We start from the raw sequence: 12,781 nt of genomic DNA, 5'->3' as shown, positions 1-12,781 counted from the left end.
CCTCCCCAGACCCCACCTTGAAACAAAGTGTAGGTTTGTCTACAACTCGGTGCTGCATATCACAGTGCAGGTGTCAGTGCTGTATGTCACGCTGCTAGTGATCATCTCCTGCACCCTCTTCTTTGCCTACCCTGGTCCCTGACCTTCCCTCTCCTCCATTGCCTTCATGCGCTCCACAGTCCTGAATTGTCAGAACAATTTCCCATATAAAAAAAGAATGTTTGTAGTTGTCGATCCCAGATTAACCTCATACATGTGTTATGTCATTGGCCATGTGGTGGGACTATGTTTGCACAGCTATTAATTATTTTGTGGCTGCAAATTTGACCTGTAGGTTTGCAAAGTTCGCCTCCCATTGAAGTCAATGGGAGGTTACGGTTCGCAAACTATCGGCCGCATTCGTGGTCCGCTTTCGCGAAACGTTCCGTCGGAAGTTCGTCTATCACTAGTCAGGGCCATCTATAATATTGCTTGGACCATGGGCAACAATAATTTGGGCCGCCGCCGCCCCCCCCCCACACACACACACACAGATTTACATTCCTGCAGCCACGGGTTGCAGGAAAGAGAAGCACGGATTAAGAATGCAATGATATAAGGAGTGCTGGACATGACAGTGTGGATGAGGGACACAGAGGGTTAAGCTTTATGGGTGGAGTTCAGGAAAAGGTTTGCAGGAAACAAGTTCAGTGTAGGGGAGGGGTCACATAAAAGGGAGAGGTGTGGCTTTAAGGAATCATTCGGAGCCCAGTGTGACACAGAGGAGGCAGTTTTTTCGCTGCTCCTCTGCTATGGCGGACCTCGAGGGACTCTTCGCGCGGCTGCGACGGGCGGCGGAGGTGCACGGTGCGGACTGGCTGCGGGAACGTGTGGGGGACCTGACGGACGGCGATGTGGACGGCGGCGGGACAGGTGAGGTTCCACTGCGCGCGCGGAGGTCTCGGCCTCCGGCGCGTTTTTCTCCTGGGCCTACTCCTCGGCCGCCTCGTGACTCCCGGAGCCCGGGGGTGGACCGATCGGTCCCCCCGGCAAAACGGCAGGTTATCGGCTCCCCCCGGTCCGGGCGGTCGTTGCGCCGCCGAACGGAGGGGGGCGGGGCTTCACGGCCGCATGGAAATGGCGCCGGGACCGCACGGGGCCCGGTGGAGGAGGGGGGGAGTGTGGATGGCTCTGGGTCGGCAGGCCAAGGGGGGGGGGTGCACGTGGCGGGGGATCTGCGGCAGGCTGGGTCTGGGGCCAGCATCCGCGCGGTGGGGGGGAGGGGGGCGCTCCGGGGGGGTCGCATGCCGGAGGGGGGGGAGGGTGGGTCGCAGAAGGCTGCCAAGGTGCCTGGCAGGGCTGGTTTTAGACGCCGGCATGCCGGGGGCGGTGGGGGGAGGAGGACATTGCCTGCAGTCACGGATCGCAGGGACCGGATGGACCGCGCGGAGCACAGGGGGATTGCCGCGTCCCCGGTGCGTGTTGGAGAGGTCGGTTCGGAGAGCGAGCTGTCCCAGGAGGAGGAGGGGTCCTTTTATACACCCGGACCGGTACCGGTCGCCGAGGCCCCTGGGGGCCCGGGTAAGTTGCGGGAGTCTACATTGCTGGCGGATGCCTTGCGGGATCTGATGGGGGTGGCGCAGGGGGGTGCGGTGCCCACGGGATCCCGGGACGTATTGGGGGGGGTTGCGGCAGGTTCAGCGCAGGGGGCGGGGCCTGTTGCCCCGGGGGGGCCGTCAGGTCAGTTTCAGGAGCTGTTGGGGGGGCTGCAGGCCCTGGTTGGTAAGTTTGCTGGGGGCTCCGGGTCGCCTCAGGTGGCCCCCTGGATGGGTACTGTGGGGGGGGCCGGGGGGGCGGAGGTCATTCCTGCGCGGGATGCACCGCCTGCTGCGGTGTCGGGGAGCACGGATGCAGGGGCTGTGGGCTCGGGGGTCCCCCCGGTGCCTGCGGACCCGGGGGCGCGGTCTGACCTGGTTAGGATCGCGGATGCTGCCCGGTGCGAAGTCTATGTTTGTTTCGAAGGCCCATTGGGGGCGCATTTGAAGCAGGAGGTGCGGGACAGGATCGGCAAGGGTGAGTATGTGGAGATTTTCTCCTTGCTCCCCCTCGAGAAATTTAATTTGGACAGGGTTAAGCCGGACAGTTCCAAGAAGGACGACGAGGAAAAACGTAGGTATCGGCTGATCCCGCGCACATTTGCAAATTGGCTTCAGGCGTTCGCTATATTGGCTAGCGTGATAGGGGAAAAGAACCCCGAGCATTGCTCGGCGTTATTTTGTTACCTGGACGCGATTGGGGAGGCTCACCGAGTGTATGGAGGGCTGGCTTGGCTGCGCTATGATGAGCAGTTTCGTCAGCGTAAGGCAGTGCGGGCTGACCTGCGGTGGGATCACAAGCACATAAGCCTCTGGATGAGGCTTATGTCTGCTCCGCGGGCGCCCACTCCGTTTCTTCAGGGGGGGGCCGGGAGTGCGTCTTCCTCGGGACTGCCGGCCGGAAAGAAGTGGGGGGTGTGCTGGCCCTTTAATGAAGGGGCTTGTAAATTCGGAGGCGCGTGCCGCTTCAAGCATGAGTGCTCCGGGTGCGGCGGCACCCACCCCCTGTCTCGCTGTTTCAAAAAAGGTCAGCGTGCCAGTGCCGCCGGTCACAAAAGGGATGACGCCGGTGAACCTGGGAAGGATGCTTCCTTTCCTAAATAGGTATCCGGATGGTGCGGCGGCGCGGGGGTTAATTCTGGGTTTTCGGGACGGTTTTAGGATTCCCTGTTCTCTGGGAGGGGTGCCACCGTTGGCCAGGAATTTGCGATCGGCTTTAGATCACCCGGGGGTTGTGGATGACAAATTGGGTAAAGAGGTGGCGCTGGGCCGGATGGGTGGTCCTTTCGAAGTGCAGCCGTGGGGGGACCTGGTGGTCTCCCCGTTGGGTGTAGTTCCTAAGAAGGAGCCGGGGAAGTTTCGCTTGATTCATCACCTGTCTTTTCCGAAAGGGGGGTCGGTCAATGATTTCATTGACCCGGAGGCGTGTACGGTTTCCTACACGTCTTTTGACGCGGCGGTACGGTGGGTCAGGCGGTATGGTCGTGGGGCTCTCATGGCCAAGGCGGATGTGGAATCGGCATTTCGCCTTCTGCCGGTCCACCCGGACAGCTTCCGGCTGTTGGGATGCCATTGGCGGGGCAAGTTTTATGTGGACTTGTGCCTGCCCATGGGTTGTTCCATTTCATGCGCCTATTTTGAAGCTTTTAGTTCATTTTTGGAATGGGTGGTGAGAGATGTTTCGGGCCTGGAGTCGGTCATCCACTATTTGGATGACTTTCTGTGCGTGGGCCCGCCTGCCTCCAATGTGTGTGCGATTCTTCTGTCCACGTTGCAGCACATTGCGGGCAGGTTCGGGGTGCCGTTGGCGGGGGATAAGACGGAAGGCCCGGTGACGGAATTGAGTTTTTTGGGAATCGTGATTGATTCTATGGCAATGGAGTGTCGCTTGCCAGAGAATAAATTACGGGATCTGCAGGCGGAGTTGGCAGGCATGCAGGGCCGGCCGAAGGTTCAGCTTCGGGCCCTGCAGTCCCTGTTGGGCAAGCTGAATTTCGCTTGCCGGATCATCCCTATGGGCCGTGTGTTCTGCCGACGGCTGTCGGGGGCCACGGCCGGGGTAACCGCCCCTACCCACTTTGTGCGTTTGCGAAGGGAACACCGGGAGGACCTGCGGGCTTGGCATGAAGTTTTGGAGTCGTATAATGGGCGGGCTATGTGGATGTCGGGGCCAGTGAGCAACTTCGATGTGGAGTTGGTTACTGACGCGGCTGGCTCAACGGGTTATGGGGCATTTTTCCGGGGTCGGTGGAGTGCGGAACCTTGGCCACACTCATGGGAGGTTGCGGGGTTGTTGGGCAATTTGGTTTTGCTAGAATTGTTCCCGATAGTGGTGGCATTGGAGCTGTGGGGGGCGGAGTTTCGTAATTTGAAGTTGCGCATCAATTGCGATAACATGGGGGTGGTCCAGGTCCTCAATCGGATGACTGCTTCCTCCCCCCCGGTCATCCGACTGCTGCGACACCTGGTCTTTCGCTGTTTGCGGCTCAATGTTTACGTTTATGCTGTGCACATACCTGGGGTGGAGAATTCTTTGGCTGACTCGCTCTCTCGTTTTCAGTGGGACAAGTTCCGGCAGCTGGCGCCGGGAGCGGAGGAGTCGGGGGCGCCATGCCCCGGGTGGATGTGGGAACTTCCCTTGGAATCGCCGCAGGTTGGTTAAAAAGGTCGTTGAGTGAGGCTACATGGTCCGCTTATTCTAGAGTGTGGGCGGAATGGTGGGCGTTCCTGCGGGAGGTTGGAGTGGCTGGTCGGGGCTCCGACCGGCGCTGGGTGGTATTGTACTGGGTTGCCCGGAACATTGAGACGGGCCTGTCTCCCGCGTCTATTGAGCGGAAGCTGGCGGGGTTGGCCTTTTTGTTCAAACTGTGGGGGGAGCCGGACGGGACGAAGGATTTTTGGGTTAGGCAAACGTTGAAAGGGTACAGGAGGGATTGGAAGGGTAGGGATGCGCGCCGGCCGGTGTCATTTGACAATTTGGTGGCAATTTGTTCTCGGCTGGTGGACGTTTGCTCGTCTGCTTACGAGACCGTTCTGTTTACGGCAGCGTTTTCGTTGGCGTTTTATGGGGCTTTTAGGATTGGGGAGTTGGTGTGTCGCTCAAAACGGGTGGCTGGGGGTCTGTTGGATCAGGATGTGCAGGTGGTTGCGGATCGGGTGAGTATACGGTTGCGTAGGTCTAAGACTGATCAACGGGGCACGGGAGTGACGATTACGCTGCTCGCCCTGCCGGGCTCGGTAGTGTGCCCGGTGGCGGCGGTACGGGCTTTCCGGGCGGTACGGCCGGTGGGGGCGGGCCCCTTTTTGGTGCACGAGGAGGGCTCTTTTCTATCCCGTTTTCAATTTGTGTCGGTCTTTCGGCAATGCCTGAGGGCGGTGGGTTTGGATGAGCGGGACTACGCGTCCCACTCTTTTCGGATTGGGGCGGCCACGGAAGCGGCTCGATGTGGGCTGGAGGAGGCGGTGGTGCGCCGGATTGGTAGATGGGAGTCCCGGAGGTTCCGGTCCTATGTCCGGCCGCAGTTGCTACTGGGGTAAGGAGGGTGCGGCTGGGGGTTGTTTGCTGTGGGATTTATGGGGGGGAGGACTGTGCTTGTAACATTCCTTTGGTTGTTGTGTTATTTCTCTTGTTTTCATTCCAGATGGAGGTTCTCAACGCCTCGTTTGGATCCTGGGGCATTCGTACGTCTGCTGGGGGGCCAGGAGAGGTGATTCTCTACCAGCAGGCAGGCAATTGGGTATCCCCAGGGAGGTAGCTAGGGTGATGTGGTTGGGTTTCCCGGGCATGAGGTGGGAGCGTGTCATGAGGGAGGTGGAGCGCTTCGCTTTGAGGGATAGGCCCCCGGATGTGCTGGTTGTTCATGCGGGGGGCAATGACCTGGGAGTTCGGAAAGTGAAGGACATTTTGGCGGATATCAAGGCTGATGTGTTGCGCATGCGAGTCCTGTTCCCGGGCACCATTTTGGTGTGGTCGGACATTGTGGCCAGAACGGTGTGGCGGGGGGCCAGGTCTTTAGCCAGCCTCGAGAAAACTAGGATTAGGGTTAATAAGGTTGTTGGGCGGTTTGTAGTGCAGAACGGGGGCATTGTGGTAAGACACAGGGAATTGGAGGTAAATGTAGGGCTTTATCTTAGGCGGGATGGCGTTCATCTATCGGATGTGGGGATTGACCTCTGGTCCTTTGGCTTACAGGAGGGCATACAGAAAGCTCTTCGGGTGTGGGGCGGCCCTCAAGGTTGAGGGGGTCACCCTTTCGGGCTGTGGCGGTGTGTTTTCTGGTGGTTTCTGACGGTAGACAGGTACTCAGAAGGGATCTGAGGGTGTGGGGGGCTCATCTAACGATCGGCCCCTCTGGGTATTCCTGAACGTTGGAGGGAATACGGTTATGTTCACTGGCGGAAGTTGTCTCCGACCGGTCACAGGTGGAGGCCTTTGGGAAGTTGGTCAGGTGTACCGCAGTGATTGGGTATTGGTTTAAGTGTGGTCACCGTCAGAGATCACCAGAATGGGCAGTTAATGTTAATTAAAATGTGGTTTAATGTTAATAAAGTTATTTATATTTATATTTATATTTATATATTTATATATATTTATATATTTATATATTTTCATATTTACAAGTTATTGGAGTAATTTTGAGTTATGTTTAATAAAGGCTGTTGTGGCCAGTTTACTCCAACCTATGGTGTGGTCTCGTTTCTAATAGATAAGGAATAGTATATGGGGAACATTCAGACTACACTAGTCAAGAGAAGCACGGATTAAGAATGCAATGATATAAGGAGTGCTGGACATGACAGTGTGGATGAGGGACACAGAGGGTTAAGCTTTATGGGTGGAGTTCAGGAAAAGGTTTGCAGGAAACAAGTTCAGTGTAGGGGAGGGGTCACATAAAAGGGAGAGGTGTGGCTTTAAGGAATCATTCGGAGCCCAGTGTGACACAGAGGAGGCAGTTTTTCCCACCCTCCCGCCCTATTGTTATGTGTTTGTTTTGTGGTGTTTTGTTGCTGGTCTTTTTCTTCTTTTTCAGGTTCATCGGTTGTCACAGCAGCTGAAAGTTTTCGTGTTGGCGGTGTGTTTTCTGGTGGTTTCTGACGGTAGACAGGTACTCAGAAGGGATCTGAGGGTGTGGGGGGCTCATCTAACGATCGGCCCCTCTGGGTATTCCTGAACGTTGGAGGGAATACGGTTATGTTCACTGGCGGAAGTTGTCTCCGACCGGTCACAGGTGGAGGCCTTTGGGAAGTTGGTCAGGTGTACCGCAGTGATTGGGTATTGGTTTAAGTGTGGTCACCGTCAGAGATCACCAGAATGGGCAGTTAATGTTAATTAAAATGTGGTTTAATGTTAATAAAGTTATTTATATTTATATTTATATTTATATATTTATATATATTTATATATTTATATATTTTCATATTTACAAGTTATTGGAGTAATTTTGAGTTATGTTTAATAAAGGCTGTTGTGGCCAGTTTACTCCAACCTATGGTGTGGTCTCGTTTCTAATAGATAAGGAATAGTATATGGGGAACATTCAGACTACACTAGTCAAGAAACTAGCTAAATTCCACCATCAACACAGACAGTGTTCACAGGGGATTCTCTCCTGCTAAACCATTGTGATGTCCTGGCAGGAGATGCAGTCCCCACCAAGAAAACACAGTGCACATTATTACCACACACCCATTGGTTTCTAGAGGTTACTGTACATTATTACCACACACCCATTGGTTGTTAGAGGTTACTGTACATTATTACCACACAGCCATTGGTTGCTAGAGGTTACTGCACATTTAAATAGGTGCAAGCCGCAAAGTGCTAAGCAGCATATATCAACCACTTACTTTTTGCAGACCTTTCAGTAGCTGATAAAGAGTCCCAGGTATCATAATATATACATGTACATGCGACTGCATTGCAACCTAATTACTTTCTGTGGAGAACAAGTCACACCGAAGATGAAACAAAGTAGTGCAAAAAACATTCATGGAGTCACTGCGACTTAAGTCGCACCAATTAGAACGGGGACCATTGAAATACATAGATTTTGACTTGTCATGCGACTTCACATTTGTCAACTTGCACAACTTTCAGTAGTGGAAACAGAGCCTTTAAGGGCACCTATAATGCTGATGCGGCCCATGGTGTAATGGAGTTTGTCACCCCTGCTTTACAGGCTCCTTACAAAAAAAATAATTATAATTGCATACATTTTTACCTTCAAAAAAATGTGCACTTATTTTTTTGTAAAGGTGAACTTATCTTTTACCCTTCTCTTGTGAAAAGTGATCCCTACAACATGAAAAGATTTTGATTAGCAAAGGTTATTGTATAGCTTATACAGTAGTAGATAGTCACATTTAATTGAACATGCCCTGCAATGTTGAAAATGTTTTGCTGCTTATCTAAGCAGCTTGTCAATGCTATTGCCTTTCAGAAACAAACCCCAGCAACATCTTCCTCTTTAAAGAGTAAGTGCAGCTGAATGAGACTAAGGCCGCGTACACACGGGCGGACTGTTCGCCCAACTTTGTCCGCTGAACAGTGTTTGGGCGGACAGTCCGCTCGTGTGTGGGCTTTCAGCGGACAGTTTCAGCGGACAGTTGGACGGACAAGGTTTTTCGGAATTTCCGAAAAACTGTCCGCTGAAACCTTGTTTCAGCGAACAGCCCGCTCGTGTGTAGGCTTGTTCGTCAAACAAAGTTGCGCGCATGCTCAGAAAGGATTTTCACGCCGAAAGCTATAATGCAGTGTATAGGACGTCGTATTTTTCGTCCCGTCGTACGTGCTGTTCACGTCATCGCGCACGGTTTCAGCAAACTGTTCGTTCGTCGTGTGTGGGCATGTCCGTCCATGCTAATTTTGAGCGGACTGTTTGCCGAAACTGTTGGACAGACAAAGTTGGGCGAACAGTCCGCGCGTGTGTACGCGGCCTTAGTACTACTGGTTGTACCATAATCTGGGTATATAAGAACCTTCACATACATATAGTCCATTGTTGTGCAGGGGATATGTGAAAAAAACAACAAGAAAACGTGCAAATTACAGGAACCACCAACGCTTTAACATCAGATGTTGACATTTTGGGATTACCCTATTAGTTCGAGCTTGGGATTCACGGTAAAAGATCTTCTATACTTGATCTGGGACCAGTATATTTTTAAGAGAGCTCAAAACAACTGATAAATGGGCAGGTTAAACAGACCCATTTGACCATTGATACCCTGGAACAGAAAGCTGATAATATTAAACAGAATCTGGTATCAAAAAAAATTTGATGAGATCCTAGAAAGGGTAGATAAATCTACAGAGAAACCTCAGCAAGTCCAACTCTAGGGATGAGGTTCAGGTTAGCTGAATACTGCATGCTCACAGTTTTGGGGACCTGGAGAAATAATGTGGGGGTTTGCTATAGTATGTACAGATCACTGATTGATACTGGGACTTTGCTGGTGCCTAATCAAATATAAAAACACATTTTCTAGACTTGTAAAAACTTTAGTCCCTTATTAAAAAAAACTTACATTAAAGTGTATGTTCCTTTCAATACAGGGCCTCAGGAGGCTTCCACATGACAAACACTATTTTTAAACCGATTTAAAATATTGAGTATATTGCTCTCTTTCACTTAATACCATTATTAACCACACACCTCACCTTGTCCCCAACTTCAAGATTTTGCCTCGATCGCTCGGCCCCTGCTCTCTCTGCTTCTTGTTAGTCACGTGTAGAGAGAGAGAGAGAGGATTGGGCATATCACTCCGCAACATAACCTTTCTATGCTAATGCTGTGCAGTGTGCGGAGCGGGTGCAGAAGCTGTATTCCTCCGCACCCGAAATAGAAGAAAGAGTCCCCCCCACTACAGGCAGCCGCATACACAGAGCATAGAGCACATATAAAAACAAAAAAACTGTACCAAACGGTGGGGGTGGGAGAGGGGTATGGCTGGATGTTATCTGCTGATAGTGCGTGTTATTTATGGCAATCCATGATCGTGGAGGAGGAACTTTTTTTTTTTTTTTTTATACATAGAATTTTTTGCAGTTCAGGTTGCTCGGGCCCCCCTGCTGGTCAGGCCCGGTACAGCAGGGTCAGATGTACTGGCCTATCAGCGGCCCTGTCATTAATACACAGCTTTCGAGAACCGATCACGACAGTTAATGCGAAATTACCTGAAGGGACAAACACAAAAATAATTCTCATACATTCCAGAACAAATGATTTCTGTTTATTCAGTATAGTATTCGTCCATAAAAATCAGAAGACCAAGACCACACATGCTCGTAAATGAAAGAATATATTACAATACAAAACAACACATTAATTCACTTCAGAAGTTCTGTTCTGTTGTATGTGAATTTTCGTATCTTTAGTAAAAATCGGTTTTCGATATGAGACTAGCATGCAAAAAAAAAAAGAAAAAAAAAAGAAGGAAGATCATTCTCATCATGCGAACGAGGGTAAAGACACCAAAAGGACAAACAACAGCTCCTGAGATCCCAAGAAGAGGTTCATGATTTATTGGGAGGTCCAGCAAAGAATTCAACCAACTTTGAAAATCCAGAAGAAGGATGTAGCAAACAGACAGTCAAAGAGGACAAAAACAAATGAGCTGAAAAAAACAAAAGACAAATAGGACCCTTCTGAGAAACAAAAAACCTTTGGACCAGAGGGTATTCAAGACAGAAGACCCAATAAGGGGCAGAAGCAGCCAGATAGATCCAGAGAAAGGCTGCAGTAAACAACCATTGGAAACGACTAAATAGAAGTCAGTAAAAGAAGACTTATGAAGGGAAGTCATAGCTCATGTAAGACTGAAGAACTCTGAAAAAACTGTGCAGCCCTAAACTTTGGATTCTCTGTGAGAGCATTAATATTCCCTGGGAGAACGGGCGGTTATCAGCAAGTTCTTTCCGCCAAAAAGGCTTTTATTGTGGCTGTGGATAAATTCAACTTCCACAGTGTTCTCGGAGAAGGGCACTTTGGAAAAGTAAGGCTGGCGACCGATTGCATCAGAAGAGAACATGTAGCTGTGAAAATATTAAAGAAGAGAACAAATGGTCCATCTAGGAAACACAATTATGTGTGAGAACAGGGTCCTCCAGCAAACATATGGGTGCCCATACTTAATTATTTCAGGTACTTATATAGCGCCGTCAATTTACGCACTGCTTTACATATACATTGTACATCTATATCAGTCCCTACCCTCAAGGAGCTTACAACCTAAGGTCCCTAACACATATTAGCACATATACTAGGGCCAATTTAGACAGAATCCAATTAACCTACCAGCATGTCTTTAGAGTGTGGGAAGAAACCCACACAGGCACAGAGAGAAAATGCAAACTCCAGGCAGATGGTGTTATGATCGGGATTCAAATCAGTGACCCTTTTTGCTGCTAGGTGAAAGTGCTAACCCCTACACCACTGTGCTGCACCACTGTATTTAATTCAAGACTATGGGGCATTCCAGTCATAAAGTTGTATTTATTACATCATGGAGCTGGCACCATGCAGAATGTCGAAGCAGCTGATCTACTGCAGAAAAAAACGGTCACTAAACTAGTAAAAATGGTTGCCGCAGAAATGGTTTGTGGCATACAGTTCTTGCATCCCAAATGAATGGTGCACCGAGAGTTGAAGCCTTTAAAACGGCTTGCTGACCAGCAATTGAAATGTGAAAATTACAGATTGTGGCCTTGCCATAGAAGGTGATTTTGGAAAGTCAAGGAAGTATGTAAAGCTTAGAAGAATAGGAAATAAAGCCCTTAAGATTATCCTAGGCTTGCCCTTGCATGAGGGCATTGACTGGTTTGCATTTGGCCTAATTTTGTATGAAATGCTTTAAATTGCTGGTGGTTCTAGCCAGCACAATAGAGGTAAAAAGGCCTTGATTCTTTCCTCAATGCACATAATATGACTGGATACTAATATTTATAGGTAAAGTCCATCCAGGGAATATCCGATTGCCTCTTGGGGATCAGGAAGGATTTTTTTCCCCCTGCTGGAGCAAATTGGATCACGCTTAATTGTTTTTTTTTTTTTTTTTCCTTCCACTGGATCAACTGTGGGTAGAGGATTGTGTATGAAGGTTTTTGATTTGTGCGTGTTTTGGTTTATTTTCTGTAGGTTGAATTGGATGGACTTTACACCCAGATTAAATATGTAAGAAAGACTTTGTATAGACTTTAATATTTGATGATTTAATTTAACCAAGGGTCTCCTTAAAGGTAAGTCCACCAAAAAGCTGTATTCTAGTTGTAGGTGGCTATTTATAGACTTTGGCTTCTTAGCCATCCTTTGGAGTCTTGCATACTCCAACAGCAAGTGTTCCCTAACATAATTTCTGACTTTGTTTCTGTCCACCAGGAATTATTTGGTGCCCCACCAGCTTTGTGCGTTTCAGCTGTTTTGGTTACATACTTCATAACAGGAAATAAATGAAAAATCCAGCATTGGAGTGGAGAGCCTTCATAATGGTCACAGCTGATGTGCAGACCAAACAACTAAGTGCAGGGGGAAAGAAGGGGAGGGGGCTCTAACCAAGTTATTTTTATTTATAATTAATAGTGGATGTAAAGGTAGGAGTTTTTTATTTTTTTATTTTAATGCATTCTCTGCATTAAGGTAAAAAGTTATGTGTTATGCTTCCCCCCCCCCCCCCCAAATACTTGCCTTAACCTTCTAGATACAGCACTGTGCCCAAGAGCAGCGTCTCTCTCCTCACTGGCTCAGAGTCAGCGGCAGGAGCCATTGGCTCCTGCTGCTGTCAATCACAGCCAGTGTGAGGAGGGAGCGGGGGTGGGGCCGAACTGGGCTCTGTGGATCAGTGGACACACAGAGCGTGGCTTGGGATCAAACCCACACAAGCGCCCCATAGCAAATAGCTTGCTGCGGGGGCACTCGGAAGGGGAATTGGAGCCAGGAGCGCCGGTGGGGGACTGCAGAAGAGGAGGATCAGGGCTGCTCTGAGTAAAATCATTGCACAGACCAGGTATCACATGTATAATAAAAAAATAAATCCTTTTACAATCCCTTAAACTACACTGGACATCTTGTATCTAGCTTTTCTATGTAGCTGTTTCTACCTGTACTTCAAGACTGGATGAAAATGTTCCCACTTGTGTATTTTAGTCATGTATTTAGCTTATTTACCTATAATGAATCTTTAAAGTTTAACTCCTGGATGATACATATACA

General features: G+C 49.8%; 1 long non-coding RNA gene across 1 annotated transcript; it reads left to right on the top strand.

Annotated features, from left to right (window-relative positions):
* Positions 1-563: 563 nt before the first annotated feature.
* On the top strand, positions 564-7,078 carry LOC143984088 (uncharacterized). Its single transcript, XR_013274711.1, has 3 exons — positions 564-912; positions 4,135-4,227; positions 5,216-7,078. It is a non-coding gene; the product is annotated as an uncharacterized LOC143984088 (long non-coding RNA).
* Positions 7,079-12,781: the final 5,703 nt, after the last annotated feature.

This window comes from Lithobates pipiens, unplaced genomic scaffold, assembly GCF_037356315.1.
Source record: "Lithobates pipiens isolate NorthernLeopardFrog02 unplaced genomic scaffold, aLitPip1_a1.2 Scaffold_16, whole genome shotgun sequence".
Classification (NCBI taxonomy): domain Eukaryota; kingdom Metazoa; phylum Chordata; class Amphibia; order Anura; family Ranidae; genus Lithobates; species Lithobates pipiens.
This window is presented reverse-complemented; position numbering and strand designations above follow the sequence as displayed.